The sequence below is a fragment of the Solanum stenotomum genome, chromosome 1 (assembly GCF_019186545.1).
Source record: "Solanum stenotomum isolate F172 chromosome 1, ASM1918654v1, whole genome shotgun sequence".
In the NCBI taxonomy this organism is placed as follows: Eukaryota; Viridiplantae; Streptophyta; class Magnoliopsida; order Solanales; family Solanaceae; genus Solanum; species Solanum stenotomum.
The window spans coordinates 71,349,343-71,366,452 of record NC_064282.1 but is presented as its reverse complement, the minus strand read 5'-3'; positions in this window follow the sequence as shown (position 1 = coordinate 71,366,452).

Below are 17,110 nucleotides of genomic sequence, written 5' to 3'. Positions count from 1 at the left end.
CATTTTCTTTTTCAGTAATACTAATAGGTAGGTATTATTTGATATCTCCACTTAAGAGCATGTTTGACATTGTTGCTAAAAACTGTTTATTTTCACAAACACTTTTTTTAAAATAATTTTTTAGAAAAGTGCTTTTGATAAAAAAAAAAAATTGTGTTTGGCTAATTCATTTAAAAAATATTTTTTTATAAGAAAATTGTGTTTGACTAATTTTTTTAAAAAAATGTTTTTGAGAGTCAAATTACGATTAAAGTCTAGTATTAATGTACTTTTAATATTAAGATTATTTTATAGAGAAAAACTAATTTAAACATTTATTACAAGAAATTAAATTAAATTTTTATTTTTATTAAATTAAAATGTTTACATTCAAATTTTCAATCAATTTTTATACATTTTTTGAAGGGTTGAAATCTTTAATTGTTGTTTTTTTCTTCTTCTTTTTTTTTTTTTTTATAATCTTACAAACATATTGTTGTTACCTTTTTCTTGTTTTCTAATTCTATAAAATAATAAGTAAAATGATAGTACGTAAACGTAAAATAAAATATAAAATTTATTATATAAAAATAAAAAAATAGAACTATTAAATGGAACATAACCAAACATATGAGATATGTTAATTAATTAATAAGAGATATAGAAGTGTGCGTGCATGCATGCCTGGGGGACATTTTGGTCTTGAAAAAAAATAGTTTTCTGCTTCTGCTTTTTTTAAAAAGCAGAAAATTTTATAGCTTCTTCCCAACAGCTGAAAAACTGCTTCTGCTTCTATTTAAAAATAGTTTTAGAGGTTTGCCAAACACCTATTTTTTCAAAAAAAAAGTGATTTTTCTCAAAATAAGTGTTTTTGGGCTCCTAACAGCAATGCCAAATAGGCTCTAAAATGTAGGACATCTTGAACATTTTGTAACTTTTCAAGTCCATAGGAAGGAACAAAACTCAAAGCGAAGCATCCTAGATTGAACTGAAGTCAAAACAGGCTAAATAAGGTGGTCTGCATCGCAGGGCATGCACTATGTGTTGGCCTCAACATTGCACCTATTGGTGGGCTCAATTTTGAGACTAATAATTTATGTGATCACCTTTTGCCGCATTTAGAAAGCAGATAGAGCTTCAGGATGCCCCTCCTTGTGCAAACTTCATGTTCCACAATGGAGTTTGCGGCGCACACTAGTGTATCTATGGAATTATTTTAATACAACCAAGGTCGAGTCTAACTATGATTAGTGGGTATTTTCTACCACTATAAATAGACCACAATAACAACTTTTCAAGATTACACTCTGCCAATAGATAATAAGGATTATTGTTCATTGTTACGAACTACTCAAAGATACTATTCTTTTACAAAGTCATTGTAGTTCACTATTTTCATAATGATTATTATTGCACTCACAAGAGATTTTTGCAAGCGTTGCAAAAAATTTATCTTATTTTTTCAATGTAATATTTATTGCTTACATTAATTACTTTTATTTTTCGCAATTAATTATGAATAGCTTAGTCATATAACTAGATTTATGTAACCTAAAGTAGGGATAAGGATAATGCAATCTTCACACTAAAATGTTTACATGAAGGTGTGATTGTTGTGCATTAAGGTTCTATCGTAAAGATTGTCTTTTTAATGATTACAAACAAAAGAACTAACTTGTATTTTGACTTACTTGACAAAAGAAGTTAAGTTTAGAAAAAATAATCATTAGCATGGGTTTGAGGCTACCTACTCCTATCTAATATCTTGATACCTATAACAATGAACAAATTAAATCCACACTCAAGTGTCGAAAGGACTTAGGGTGAAATTCTTCTAGTTGGGCTAACAAACTTTAAAAGACAAATAGATTCATCTATTTTGCACAATGAACACACTTGAATAAGTCGATAGTGAATTATCTATTTGAATTCTAGTATATAGGAACATATCTCTAGTTTGTCCAATATATATAAATTGGTGAAAGTGATAATGAATATGCACTATGTGATTTAGGGGCAATTATAAATCTAATGCCCCTATTAGTATTTAAGACACATGGCAAGGGAGAGTTGCAACCTACCAACATCACTTTATTATTGGCTAATAGGTTCCGTGTTTCTTCGGACGGAATAGTTTAAGACGTGCTCATTAGAGCGGGTAAGTTTGTAATTTCTACCTCTTTTTTATAATTCTTGATTTTGAGGCAAATGTCGGGTTTCTAGTCACATCGGGGTGTCCATTCCTAGCAACTAGGGGGAACACTTATTGATTGAAATCCAACCAGATGAAAATATGGGTCAACAACGAAGACATGAATTTCACATTTTGTAAATCTTCACACCCTCACACTATAGAAATCTACGCTGAATCACAGAGGTGACCAAGATTGAGATCGAAATTATAAAGAGTGGGTATGGTTGATTGCTCAAGGTGTTGTAGAAGCATGAGTAAGTCATCAAATGGCTCGAACTTAAGCTAGAAAGCAGAAGAGAAAAGAGGAAGCTAGAGGAAAATGAAGAGGGAAGACCCCTCATGATGAAGAAGAAATGAAAAATTGCTCGTAAGAGTAGAAAATAAAAGAGATGGTCTTGAACGTCAACTTTAGTCATTCTGTGATATTGAATCAAGCGCTACTTGGGAGGCAAACTGTGATTGTAATTGTGTAGGATATTCCTTTTTATTAATAAGAATAAAAAAATACAATGCTAATAGCCAAGATTGCTACCAGCTCATGTTTATGCCAACCAAAAACAAAAAGCCCAAAATAGGAAATATATACAAACTCGATCCAAAAGTGATTGAGTTCTTCAAACTTTGCCCCTAAAAAATAGGGTTTCCTATTTCCTTCTCTCTCAATATTCATCTCCACCACTCTTCTGGTGCTATGTTCCAATCTTTGTTTAGACGAGCTTTGATTGCATTTCTCCTCTAGATCATCAACTTTCTTAACACATTGCCTTGTCAGTGTGCATTTAGCTCGCAGAAGTGAAAGTGATTGTGTAGGATATAAAAATAAGAAAATACAAAAAAAAATGGTGTGTCATGATCAAAACTAAGGTGCTTGGTGAGAGGAAACCCACCTATCTAGCAACTATATGAGTGTTTTATAGGTATTAGGTGCCAAGAGAATGGAAAATGCATATTAAAGCACACAAGTATTAGAGGAAGTTGAGGCCTACCAAATAGCGCACTAGGAGGCGTAGATCCACAATCTGTGCACTGAGCTTTGTGACACGGACCTAGTCCCACATGTTAAGTCTGCACTGCGAATGTGGGCAAACTTTAGAGGTCACAAAAACTCAAGTATGTCATTATCTTCACGGCTTAGACCCATTCTTTGATGATAGGTCCTACATCACGCCCAACATGTTTTCAAGAAAAAATCAGTAAAAGCTCATCGGATCAACCTGACTTGATCGATATAATAAAGTCATATACCTCATTTTTTTCTTCATTTCCTCACTTCTACACTCTTCTCTATCAAAATCTCTTTTTTCCCTTATTTTTCACTACATCAAACGTTAAAGGTAAGTCTAAAATTGATTTATATTCATTCATTTTGTTGTTTGAAGTATAGTTTGTTCAACCATTCACTCTTTTTCCCTAGGTTAGAAATAATGAGTTGAAATTGATAATAAACATATTCTTGTGGTCATATATTGTTGAGTTAATGAAATCTATACTTTGTAGTGTATATTATGCTCGAAAGTGCATACAAATTGTGAAATACGGATGCCCTAGGGTTTGTTCTTGAAAATGAAATGTTCGTAAAATTATTTCTACTCATTTATTTAATCTCCAGTCACCTACCCAGATGACAATTAATACTCATATATCATTTAACTTTGAACGCGCACACACGATGCATTTCTTTGCGATCTAACCTTTTTGGTTATATATAGTGCAACATCGATGATTAACATCTAATAAATTGTTTATATATATAACAACCTTCATTTAACCTATGCACAATTCAACCCATAGACTTATCAAGTATAAGGTAGTTCAACCACACTTAGTATTTGTAAGAGGAATTTACTTGCAAGAGTTAAATGTATACTATTCTTTTAACATTATTAGACCTAACTAGCAGGTAAAATTATTAAACTTTTCAATACAACTCATCAATGTAAATCATCACATACTTGTTAAATTCAACAAGCCAATTCAAAACACATGTCAATATGCAACAAGTAAATTCAAACATTTGTCAAGATGCAACAAGTCATTTCAAATACACTTGTGAAAATACAACAAGTCAAATGAAATTCATATCCATCCTAGTGTTGCATAGTTACTGCACTTGTCAGGAATCACCAACATACCTCTTAGAATCATTAGTCTCATTCTCATTTGTACACACATGCTAAAGGATCTTAATCTTGACCATCTAGTCATGAACTAGTGGGAACCTAGGTGTACATGTACAATACTGACATGGTATTCAATCCCACATAATTCGCTCGTCCGTAATCTCACATCAAACTCGAGTAACTCATCATCCTAATATTGGTTATATACTCACTATATCTGCATATTTCATTATGCTACTCTCCAATTTCCTCTTAGAGCAACATGTCAAGCATAACCACAATAATATCATTCATAATATCATCGCATTAAAACTTATTACAAGTTCATAATATATATTATCAATGAATAATCAATTCCGCATTTTGCATGTTAAATCTTACCAGCAACACTTAATTTCGTCAAAACTATAAGAACTATGTACGAAGACCAATCAACATGCAATACAACTCCCATTACATATTGACAACTAAGTAATATCTAACTCTAAGTAAACCGTAACATACGTCATTGCACTCCTCCTAATTACTGACTCAACAATAATTTTTAGGATTAATCACTTCCTTAACTATTTTATGATTCTCCTAATTTATCAACGTCTCTTTAACCCTAGATTACAGACCGTCTGCCTTTCTTACTTAACACATCATGACAACCCATAGTTTACAACACTCTTGTTCTTACCCTCAAAGTTTCAAGATCAATAACCAATCTTTTCATTGTCACAATTTCTATAAAAACACCACATCATAATCACAACCACCAAATTCGATAAATAGAGACCACTTCCAATATGTTATTGGTTGATTTTAACCTTTAATCTTATGTAATGTTCCAAAATCTCTCATTTAATCATATTATTCCAAAGTTTATTCATAAATCCGTAGCAAATAGTTATCAACATAGTTATCAAAGTTTATTCAATCATAGTTATTTTAAGGTCAACACCTAATTTTCATGCTCGTAGGCCTACTTAGATTATCCTCATCAACCCCATGATGCCAAACATGTCACTAAACAAGTCTAGAGTTGAGTAAATCATAACCTACTTTAAACATGAGTAGTTGGCCTCAATTTTCATGAAGTTCTACTTTTTTTGATGGCCCGATGACTTGGTGAAGGAATCTGGAGGAAAGCTTTAGGTAGACTTGCAAGAAGTATTTTCTTCTCTCCCCTCTCTCTTGATCTCTCCTCTATCAAAATAATTCCTAGGACGTCCTAAAAAAAGTCCCAATGTTTTTTTTTTAAAAAAAAACCCTCCAAAGCCACTATTTTACCGATCCTTTGCTATAAGGTCTTCGCTATAGTGAGACTCCTTCGGTGTAGAGAAAGTTGTTGACCAATAAAGTTTAACTTGACAATTAATGAAAAATTCAAGTAGCCCCAAAATTAAAAAGTACCCAATTTTTCAATGTACTCCCCAAGTAACAACGAATTAGGTTATTATATCAGATATCAATTAAACAATTGTTTGTCCCAAATAGAGTTATATCACACTGATGGTTGGCCTTCACGATAAAGGCGGAAATAATAACATGACCAAACATTTTGAAAGGGATCATCTTGAAATTATAATTACATAGACATTATCAAGAATTGAAACAAATGACTCAAGAAATGGGAAAGGACCAAGACTCTCAAAAAGCAAGATACTAATGTGTGGAGGCTTGCTATAGCAGGAATCCTTTGCTATAGTGAACATCTTCACTATCACAAAATTTTACTATAGTAATACCTTCGCTTAGAAGAAATGTTCAGTTCAAAGAAAGGAAAACAAACAGTTTTCCTCCTAGTCCCCTCATTTTCCAACTCACAAATAAAAAAATCTCTCTCCAACTATTCACTCTTACTCATCTACTAAGGCAATCTACTCATTCAATCACATATTCTAATTGTACATGCTATTCTCCTTGATTTTTATGCTTACAAACCAAGCTAAATGGGGGTTATGGGGCATATGATTTTCTTTGAAAAACTTTTTTTATTCTCTAGAACTAGATTAAATCAAAGCATGCTTCTAAAATATACGTAACAAAATCATTTCTTGCCTTGCTTACCTCGGACTAGTTAAAAATATGGTTAGAATCATTCAACGAAATGAGTAGTTGTAGAAAATCTTTGTTTGAACTTTGGTGGTCTTCTAGGGCTTGATTTTGGCTAATATTGGTTATAAGAACCTTGTTAGGAGTGTTGTATTCTAGATTAGGACTAGATCTATAAGAAATTTGGCGAATTCGGGAAAAAAATATTGAATCCTCTATGGAAGGCTCGGAGTTCAGCGATGAAGACGATTCTCGCTATAACAGGGGGTATTTACTATAGAGGACTCTACTATGGCGAAGATCATTTGCCATAGAGGGCTTCTCTATAACAAAAGCCTTTTGCTATAGTGAGGGTGTTTGCTATAGCGAGAGACAATAGCTCAGTCGTTGTCCAACTTATTTTTTCTAGTCTCTTTCTTTTCCCAACACTTCTATTCCTGCATTCTTATTAGAATTTCTGTGAACATGATGTCTAATGATGATTTCTATGCTAAGCTATCAAGAAATGGCTGGACCTAGTTATGGCGTCCCTATGAAAGGTTTGCATTGAACTAGTACCGTCGACACTTGTAACGATCCAAACTATCGTGACTGATACCCACACGAACCCCTGGAGGGCGAACCAATACTTACCAGCCTAATTCATGCATTAATCTAACATTTCTAGTAAAAAAAGGTAAGCACAACATAATAAAGTCTAAATCTGAAATAGATAAAATATGTAGAAGTCTAAACTATTACAACTCAAAAACCGAAAGTCATCGTGCTAACACATCTAACTATCAAGTCTAAAAAATAGTAATAACTACTCCCTCCATTAAAAAAAGAATGACCTAGTTTGATTTGGCACAAAGTTTAACAAAATAAGAAAGTCTTTTCAATCCCGTAGTCCTAAATTAAAGTTATGTCAAATGTATCAAAATGCCTTTTAATCTCGTGGCCTTAAACATGTCATGTGGACAACTGAAATTAAATTGTTGTCAAAAAAAGAAATGGGTTTTTTTAAAAACAAACTAAAAAGGAAAGTGGATCATTCTTTTTTAAATGGAGGGGGTAATAAACACGGAGTCAGATGTATGCATAGAAAGACATTAGAAAATAAGAAGATTTGTGACATCGCGAACGGAAGTAGCTCACCCTCAGACCTGGAGGCAAATACTATCAAATGCGGGGTCTAGTAGATATCTCTAGATCATGGTTTGCAATCAAAAAAAGTGCAAGAGTAGAATTTGTACAAACACTGTATGCTAATGTGGTATCATAGTCTGACTAAGATTCATGAAAAATATGTTATCACAGTTACAAGACATGTAGATAGACATTTGCACATAGTATGTGTCGGGACATCAAGGGAAGAGTTTGTTTTTGTAAAGATGGTCTTTTTCAAGAGTTTGACATTTTGAAATTTCATCAAGGCCGCTAAAGTGGTGTTAAATTAAGCTATAGTGATGCCGCTACAGTGAGTTGGGCCGCTATAGTGGGTTGGGCCGTTATAACAGGATGGATTGGGGTTTAGTGTAGAAATAGCCCCAAAGCCGCTATTTTCAACACTTTGAATTCTTGGACTTAGGAGGGGCGATTTTTGGAAGTTCACACCTATTTTCCCATTGAATTCATTGATAAAGGTAAGAATTTCACTTCCCCAACCTTATGCATTGATTCTTAAGCATTGGAATATAGGTTATTGCAATTGGGGGAAGGGTTTGGACATGATTCCAAGGTGGGAAAGAGCCCTAAGTTGGGGAATATGATCTTATTTTGGCCTAGGGTTAGGATTTGTTAATAATCTGAATAAATTTATAGGCCATTAGTGATTAATTGTTGTTTATATTGTTGTATAGACCAAGAACAAGTTGAGTTATTCCACTAGGGGAAAGATCGAGTTATGCAGAGTTTCCAAGAGGTTTGATTTGAGATACGTAATGGTTGTATGTTTTCGATTTATATATTCATGCATGTCTAAAGCTTTGTAGTATCATTTGTGCAATGCATTGTAGGGAGAGATATAAAATGATATCATGTAGGTAATATCATGCAATGAACTTGTTAGTGTGAATTGTGGTTTTCAAGTGGTATTGTTCATGATGATGTGTGATTGTGCATGATTGTTTATTGGCTTAGGTACCATATCGGTACATTAACAATGGATAGATCGGGTACCACGCTGGTACACTAACAATGGATAGATCGGGTACCACGCTGGTACACTAACTATGTATGATTTGAGTACCATGTTAGTACACAAATAGTTTGGGTTTGGGTTTTGTGAGAGGACCAAGTATGTGATCGTGATTCTATGAGAGAACCAGACATTTGTATTTGTGATCATGTGGGACATGTTTCATGCATTGGTTGACCCATGTATTGTTATTTCATGACATGTGATGAACAGTCTATGTGGTTTGATGATTGTTGTTATATGCATTAGTTTGTATTATTGTATTATAGTGATTGGTTACATTTGTATCTTAGACTAGCCGCGTGATCCTACTAGTACACTACGATTTATGTATTGATACTACACATGTTATATTCCTTGAGTATAAGACATCTTCCAATGACTGATCCGAGACCTCGATTGAGAGACGTATGATATTTGAATCCAAGGGTGAACTATATCTTTCAAGTTGTTATGGGTTCTTCTGGTTTTCTTGTCCTTTATGGACACAAACACTAGCTTTAGTTGTATGGTTAGTTAAGGGTTGCACCATGTCACAACCCCGGGGTACTTCCTAGATGTAACAAGGCACATAGAACCCCGAAAGGCCCCATGTAAGCCACTTAGCATATCATAACATAAGCAATAGAACAATAAGAGTAAAAGCACATTTCAAAGTCAATATAGTCATCTATTACAATACTTGAATGATATAGGGCCTAGCCCATACAACATAGTCCAAAAAGAAAATACAAGAAATGAACTAAAATGAGATAACATCCGTCCTCAAATAATGAGGACTCATGATGTGCTGTGAAATCGAGGCACATTTGATGCTTAACAACTATGAACTAATACTGGAATTAAGTGAAATTTTGGATTATTTGATGGGTTTGTTAAATGTGTAGGCAGAATCTGGGTCGTATAGAAAAGAAGAAAAAGAAGCAGAACTGATGCCGACCAAGTGAAATTCATGGCCAACTTCACGGATCGTTAACTTCATTACGGTCTGTGGTTGACCTCATAAAAGTGAGGCAGTGGCTGGGCCTTGAGAAGATGAAGAGAAAGAATAACCAAGTGAAGACCACAGAGGGTTCTATGGGTCGTAGTCCTCACCACAGACCGTGGTACCTGCCATGAAGCTGAACCAGTATAAAAGCAAGAAAGAAGTGAAAGCAAGTTGAAACCCCCAAGTGAAGCCCACAAGCAGTTTCACGGGCCGTGGTCCTCACTACGAACCGTGATAGCTCTGGTTGATCCTCACGGGCCGTGGTCCATCCTGGTTGATCGTGGTTCATGGTCAGAGACTCTGTAAATTGGGCCTTGGACCTATGGTGCCCAATCACAGATCGTAGACCCATCTACGTGGCGTGGGTCCTGGCCGTGGTTATTGCTTTAGGCAGATTTCCATGGTGCCCATCCACGAGGCTCACTTATGGGGCATGGGTCTAACCATAGGGTGTTGTTGGCCCTCGTGGGTGAAACCTGAAAATTCTGAAATTTTGCTAAACTTCCCTCTTTCACATACGAGGTGTTACAGAAAAACTTTTTAAGACTTGAAATATGTTTTACTCTTATTGTTCTATTCTTATGTTATGAGGACTAAGTGGCTTGTATGGAGTCCTTCGAGGTTCTATATGCCTTGTTACATCTAGGGGGTACCCCTAGGTCGTGACAAACTTGGTATCAAAGCACAAGGTTTAGAGTGATCCTAGGATGATGTCTCATAAGCTATGTCTAGTAGAGTCTTTTTCTTGAGTGTGAAACGCGCCACATTTATGAATAAGAGGCTACAAGATGATTAGGAAACTTCACTTCTTCATTACAGTCGTGCCATAGAGTTTAACTCTATAAGATCTCTCTCCTAATCCCTGCCCTATGCTCTTCAGGATATGACTACTAGAAGGGCTTATGCTAGAAGGATGAAGGGTGACAATGTGGAACAAGGAGCTCCTCCCCAAGCTCCGATAGACCCTTTGGCTAAAAATGTTACAAATGCAGAGTTTAGGTCGGCTTTTCAAAAATTTTCCCAAGCCATGATGACAATTCTAATAGAGAGGTGATAGCTCCTGTGAACCCAATTATGGGCACAACCACTTCGAGAGTGAGGGATTTTATGAGGATAAACCCTCCGAAATTTTATGGCTCCAAAGTTGAGAAAGACCCTCAAGAGTTTGTCGATGAGGTTTATAAGGTACCTGCTATTATGATGGTGACTCTGGTAGAAAAGGCGGAATTGGATGCTTACCAATTGAAGGGTGTTTCTCAAGTGTGGTACGACGAATGGAAAGAGGCAACGCTTGTAGGAGCGGGTCCCGTAGAGTGGGAAGTGTTTAAATCGGCATTTCTTGATAGGTTATTTTCCCTTGAGATGAGGGAAGCAAAGGTGCAAGAGTTCATTAACCTTCGTCAAGGAAGTATGAGCGTGAAAGAGTATGCCCTAAAGTTCACTCAATTGTTTAAGTATGCTCCAACGATGGTTGTGAATTCTAGGGCTAGGATGAATAAGTTTGTGACGGGTATATCTGATTAGTGGTTAAAGAGTGTCGTACCACCATGCTCATTGGTGACATGGACATCTCTCGTCTCATGGTCCATGCACAACAAATTAAGGAGGAGAAACTCAATAAAAAGTCTAGGGAGGTAAATTGGGCTAGGACCAGAGATGGAAATTTCTCAAATGCTAGATCCGATAGACATGGTTGTCCTAAATTTCGACAAAGGTTTTCTGGTCAAGGCTCCTCAAATGCTCTTCTTAGGTTTAATAAGGATAGGGTGTCTAACCCTAAACCTCAAGGAGTGAATGGATGTGGGTCCTCTTTGGCTAGGCCTACTTGTGTGAAGTGTAGGAAGAAACATAATGGGAAGTGCCTAGCCGACACGGATTTTTGTTTTGGTTTTGGTAAGAGTGGTCACCAATTGAGGAATTGCCCAACACATACAGCTAAAGGAAGAGAGGGAAATCAAGCTCTTCCTAGTGGTCCGAATTCCACTGCTCCAAAGGAAAATTGCTTCTATGCTCTCCAAAACTGGGTAACCAAGAGATTTCTCCAGATGTAGTTACCGGTATGTTAAAGGTTTATCAAATTGATGTATATGCTTTTCTTGAACCTGGTGCTACTTTATCTTTTATGACGCCATATGTGGCGATGATGTTTGATGTTCCTCTAGAAGTATTATTTGAACTTTTTTCTTTCTCTACTCTTGTTGGTGATTCTGTGGTGGCTAAAAGGGTCTATAGAAAGTGTCATGTTTCCTTATCATATAGAGTTATTCTTGTTGACTTGGTAGAGCTTGAAATGCTGGACTTTGATGTAATTCTTGGTATGGATTGGTTGCATGCATGTTATACCTCTATTGATTGTAGAACTCGGGTGGTTAGATTTCAATTCCCAAATGATCCTATCCTAGAGTGGAAGGGGGAAATTCTATGCCTAGAGGTTAATTAGTGTCTTATCTTAAAGCTAGGAAGATGATCTCTAAGGGTTGTATCTATCATCTTGTTAGGGTGAAGGATGAAGATTCTGAAATCCCTACTCCTGAGTCGGTGCCTATAGCTAATGAGTTTTCTGAAGTATTCCCCGATGATTTACCTAGTATTCCTATCGAGCGGGAAATAGACTTCAGTATTGATTTTCTCCTGGATACGCAACCTATCTCTATTCCTCCTTATAGAACGGCTCCGACGGAGTTAAAAGAGTTGAAAGAGCAACTAAAGGATTTGTTGGATAAGGGTTTCATCCAATCGAGTATCTCTCCATGGGGTGCCCCCGTGTTGTTTGTTAGGAAGAAGGATGAGTCTCTTTGAATGTGTATTGATTATCATCAATTGAATAAAGTGACCATCAAGAATAAGTATCCTCTTCCAAGTATAGATGAGTTGTTTGACCAATTTCAAGGGGCTAGTTATTTCTCTAAGATTGATCTTCGTTCGGGTTATCACCAATTGAGGTGAGAGGAGATTATATTCCAAAGATGACTTTTAGAACCCGGCATGGTCATATGAGTTCTTGGTAATGTCGTTTGGGTTGACTAATGCTCCAACGACATTTATGGATTTGATGAATAGGGTGTTTAGACAGTACCTTAATATGTTTGTGATTGTGTTTATTGATGACATTTTGATACTATTCAAGGAGTGAGGATGAGCATATTGACTATTTGAGGATTGTGTTTCAAATTCTTAAGGACCAACAACTCTTTGCAAAGTTTAGCAAGTGTGAATTTTTGTTAAGGTCCGTAGATTTCCTTGGTCATATTATGTTAAGTAAGGGTATTGAGGTAGATCCCACGAAGACGGATGCGGTCAAGAGTTGGCCTAGACCTCTATCTCCATCGGACATTAGAAGCTTTTTGGGTTTGGCCGGTTACTATAGAAGGTTTGTTGAGGGATTTTCTTCCATTGCTTCTCTTTTGACGACTTTGACTCAAAAGAAGTCTAAGTTCGTGTGGTCAGAAGCTTGTGAGAAAAGTTTCCAAGAGTTGAAAGATAGACTTACTTCCGCTCTGGTGTTGACCTTACCAGAAGGTACATATGGTTTTGTGATGTATTGTGATGCCTCTAGAGTTGGGTTGGGATGTGTGCTTATGTAAAATGGTAAGGTGATTGCCTATGCTTCAAGACATCTTAAAGTCCATGAGAAAAATTATCCTACCCATGACCTTGAGCTAGCGGCAGTTGTGTTTGCCTTAAAAATATGGAGACATTCTTTATATGGGGTTCATGTTGATGTTTTCACCGATCATAAAAGTCTACAATATGTGTTCAGTTAAAAGGACATGAACTGTCGCCAAAAGAGGTGGTTAGAACTATTGAAAGATTATGACATGAGTGTTCTTTATCACCCCGATAAAGCCAATGTGGTCGCGGATGCTCTTAGTCGGTTGTCAATGGGTAGTGTGGCTCATGTAGATGATGAAAAGAAAGAGTTAGTACGAGAAGTTCATAGGTTAGCCCATTTAGGTGTTCAATTAGTGGACTCCGCCAAGGGTGGTGTCATGGTCCATAATGGTTCTGAATCGTCCTTTGTGATGGATGTGAAGGCTAAGAAAGGTCTTAATCCTATTTTGGTTGAGTTGAAAGAAACGGTGCTTAATAAGTCCGTTGAGGCTTTCTCCCAAGTGGGAGATGGTGTGCTTAGGTATAAAGGTTGTTTATGTGTTCCGAATGTAAATGACTTGAGGGAACAAATTCTAGAGGAAGCCCATAGTTCTCGATATTCTATTCACCCGGGAGCCACCAAAATGTATCGTGATCTACAAGAAGTCTATTGGTGGAATGGGATGAAGAAAGATATTGCGGAATTTGTGGCCAAGTGTCCTAATTGTCAACAAGTGAAAGTTGAGAACCTAAGGCCGGGAGGTTTGTCCCAAGACATTGCTATTCCTACTTGGAAGTGGGAAGACTTGAATATGGACTTTATAGTTGGTTTACCTCGCACTCGATGACAACATGACTCTATTTGGGTGATAGTAGATCGGATGATGANTCTAGAGAAAGCCCATAGTTCTCGATATTCTATTCACCCGGGAGCCACCAAAATGTATCGTGATCTACAAGAAGTCTATTGGTGGAATGGGATGAAGAAAGATATTGCAGAATTTGTGGCCAAGTGTCCTAATTGTCAACAAGTGAAAGTTGAGAACCAAAGGCCGGGAGGTTTGTCCCAAGACATTGCTATTCCTACTTGGAAGTGGGAAGACTTGAATATGGACTTTATAGTTGGTTTGCCTCGCACTCGATGACAACATGACTCTATTTGGGTGATAGTAGATCGGATGACGAAGTCGGCTCATTTTCTTCCCGTCAAGGTTCTTATTCGGTGGAGGACTATGCCAAGATGCACTTGAGAGAGATGTTAAAATTTCATGGAGTGCCTTTGTCTATCATTTTCGATTGTGGTACCTAATTCACTTCTCAATTTTGGAAGTCATTCCAAAAGGGTCTTGGTACCAAGGTTAAGCTTAGCACGACTTTTCATCCCTAAACCGATGGGCAAGTGGAGCGTACTATCCAACTTTGGAAGACATGTTAAGGGCTTGTGTGATGGACTTTAAGGGTAATTGGGATGACCATTTGCCATTGATTGAATTTTCCTATAATAATAGTTATCATTCAAGCATAGGTATGACTCAGTTTAAGGCTTTCTATGGTAGGCGGTGTATATCTCCTATAGGATGGTTTGAGGTGGGTAAAGTTGCGTTGATAGGTCCTGAGCTAGTTTATGAAGTTAGTTCGGCTCATTAGAAAGAGGTTGAAAACATCTCAAAGTCGACAAAAGTCTTATGTTGATGTTAGAAGAAGGGATCTTGAGTTCGATGTTCATGATTGGGTTTACTTGAAAATCTCACCTATGAAGGGGGTAATGAAGTTTGGTAGGAAAGAGAAGCTTAGTCGACGGTACGTAGACCCATATCAATTTTTGAGGCGTATTGGTAAGGTTGCCTATGAGTTAGATTTGCCAAATGAGTTAGCATCGGCACATCCGGTTTTCCACGTCTCTATGCTTAAAAAGTGTGTTGGAGATCCGACATCCATAATTCCCCTAAAAGGGTTGGGAGTTGATGAAAGTCTCACTTATGAGGAAGTTCCAGATGAGATTTTGGACCGGCAAGTTAAGAAGTTAAGGAATAAGGATGTTGCTTTCGTAAAGGTGTTATGGAGGAATCATTTAGTTGAGGGTGCTACTTGGGAGGCAGAGGCAAATATGATGTCCTGACATCCTCATCTCTTTCCTTCTACTCCTAATCTAGCTTTAGGTAATGAGTTCCTCTCGGTTTGTTTTATGTTTGGAGTCATGTGTGTTGTATGTGTTCCATGATCTCCTTAAGTTATGCATGTTCATGAAAGCTTATGTTTTAAAAGAAAATGAGTTATGTGATTGGTTTTCCTTATATTATTGCGCATTAAGTATGAGTTGCCTATATGTTTCATGAGATGGATTGTTGAACACGCTTTAGTTATGCTTTTTGAGAGTAAATTGTACATCGACTCCGCGAGATTGTGTTGAGCATGCTTTGAGCTCGGAGAAGGAACTTCCTCCTTAAAATATGAGAAATTTGAAATGTTTCATGCATAATGGGTTGTTAGATGTAGTTCCTACTTCCTTGCGATGCATTGAATATGTTTAGTTTGGAGTTATGTTTCCTCCTTCATTTTGTGCATTGTTATAATGTTGCATGCATGATGGGATGCTAGTCTTGAGTCTTGACTTCCATAAAGTGTCTAGAGCGTCATTCGAGAATGAATGTTCCCAAAGGGGAGATAATGTGACACCCCAGAAACTAGTAGGCTAAACTAGAGCCATGGAAGAGGGTAAGGGATAAGAGAGAGGACCAGGGCAGTCCAATCTCCCCTAGACACTGCCCAAGCAACCACAACCACCACCACGCCTCAAGGGGTGGCTTGTGGTAGGATAGGCAGTAGCCTCCTTAAGCTGCCCAAAACAGCCTCCTCCACACGAGCCACTTCACGGCTCATGAAGTTGAGGCAGTAGCTAGGCTACACTGCCCCAAGAGGAGACCCTCACCATGAGAGCCTTAATGGCTGGTAAGGCCACCACGGCTCGTGGAAGGTGTCGTTAGCCTGCCTTAGATTTTAGGGGTGGAGGTAAGGTTGACCAAGCTACTAGTCCATCACCATGGAGGGGACCACGGCTCGTGGAGCCTCTCGTGAAGTGAGGTTGTACACTAGCAAGTGGGGGCTAAACTAGTCTTTTCCGATTTTAATTAGACTTAAGCTATGTCTTTTGTTTAACCCTAGGACACCTATATAAGTCATTTTAACCCTTTAAACACTCCACTCAAGTCATTATTTCCCAAAATCCCAAATTAGATCCCCAAATTCCTCCTTTCAAATATTTCTCTCTCTAGAAACTAGAAGAAGAAGGAATTTCAACTAGGATCAAGGTTAAGGTTCAGTTCCTCCATTGAAGCTTAGCATTGGGCTTTGTTGTTAAGGTATGATAGCTTTCATCCATGGACATCTTCCATCCATGGAGTTCCTTCAAAATTCAATTTCAAAAGAAAGATAGAAATCCCCCATTGTTAGGGCTTGAGTCAAAAGTCATGGGTTCCTTTCAAACTTGATTTTAATGGTTGAATTATGTTATTATAAGCATTAATTAATGATTTCCTACGGTTTTTATGATGTATCTCCAAGAACCCATGTAATTCCCATATTTCTCAGTTCTGATCTTATGATGTGGGTCTTTGTTGATGAAAGGTGAATTTGATAAATTGATGCATGAAGTGATAGAATCATATGAATTATAATGTAATCCATGTCTAATACTTGAATTCTAGATGTGATGGTTGAAAGTAGATCTTGAACCTTGAAAGGATAATTTTATGAGATTATGCATGTTATAATGAAATTTATGTAAATGCTTTCCTGATACTTGAGAGTAAATTGTCTATGATTTTGATGATGTTGTTGTGTTGATTGAAAGACTATTCTCATGAACACATAATGAACATGATGTGAAAGGTTTTATCACATAATGACGATTCTAAGGTTGAAAGGATTTCTCACCTAATTGAATCTAATACTTACAAATGGACATGGACGGTGAAAGGTTTTTCTCACGCATGATCTAATCGCTATCCCAATGACCTCTT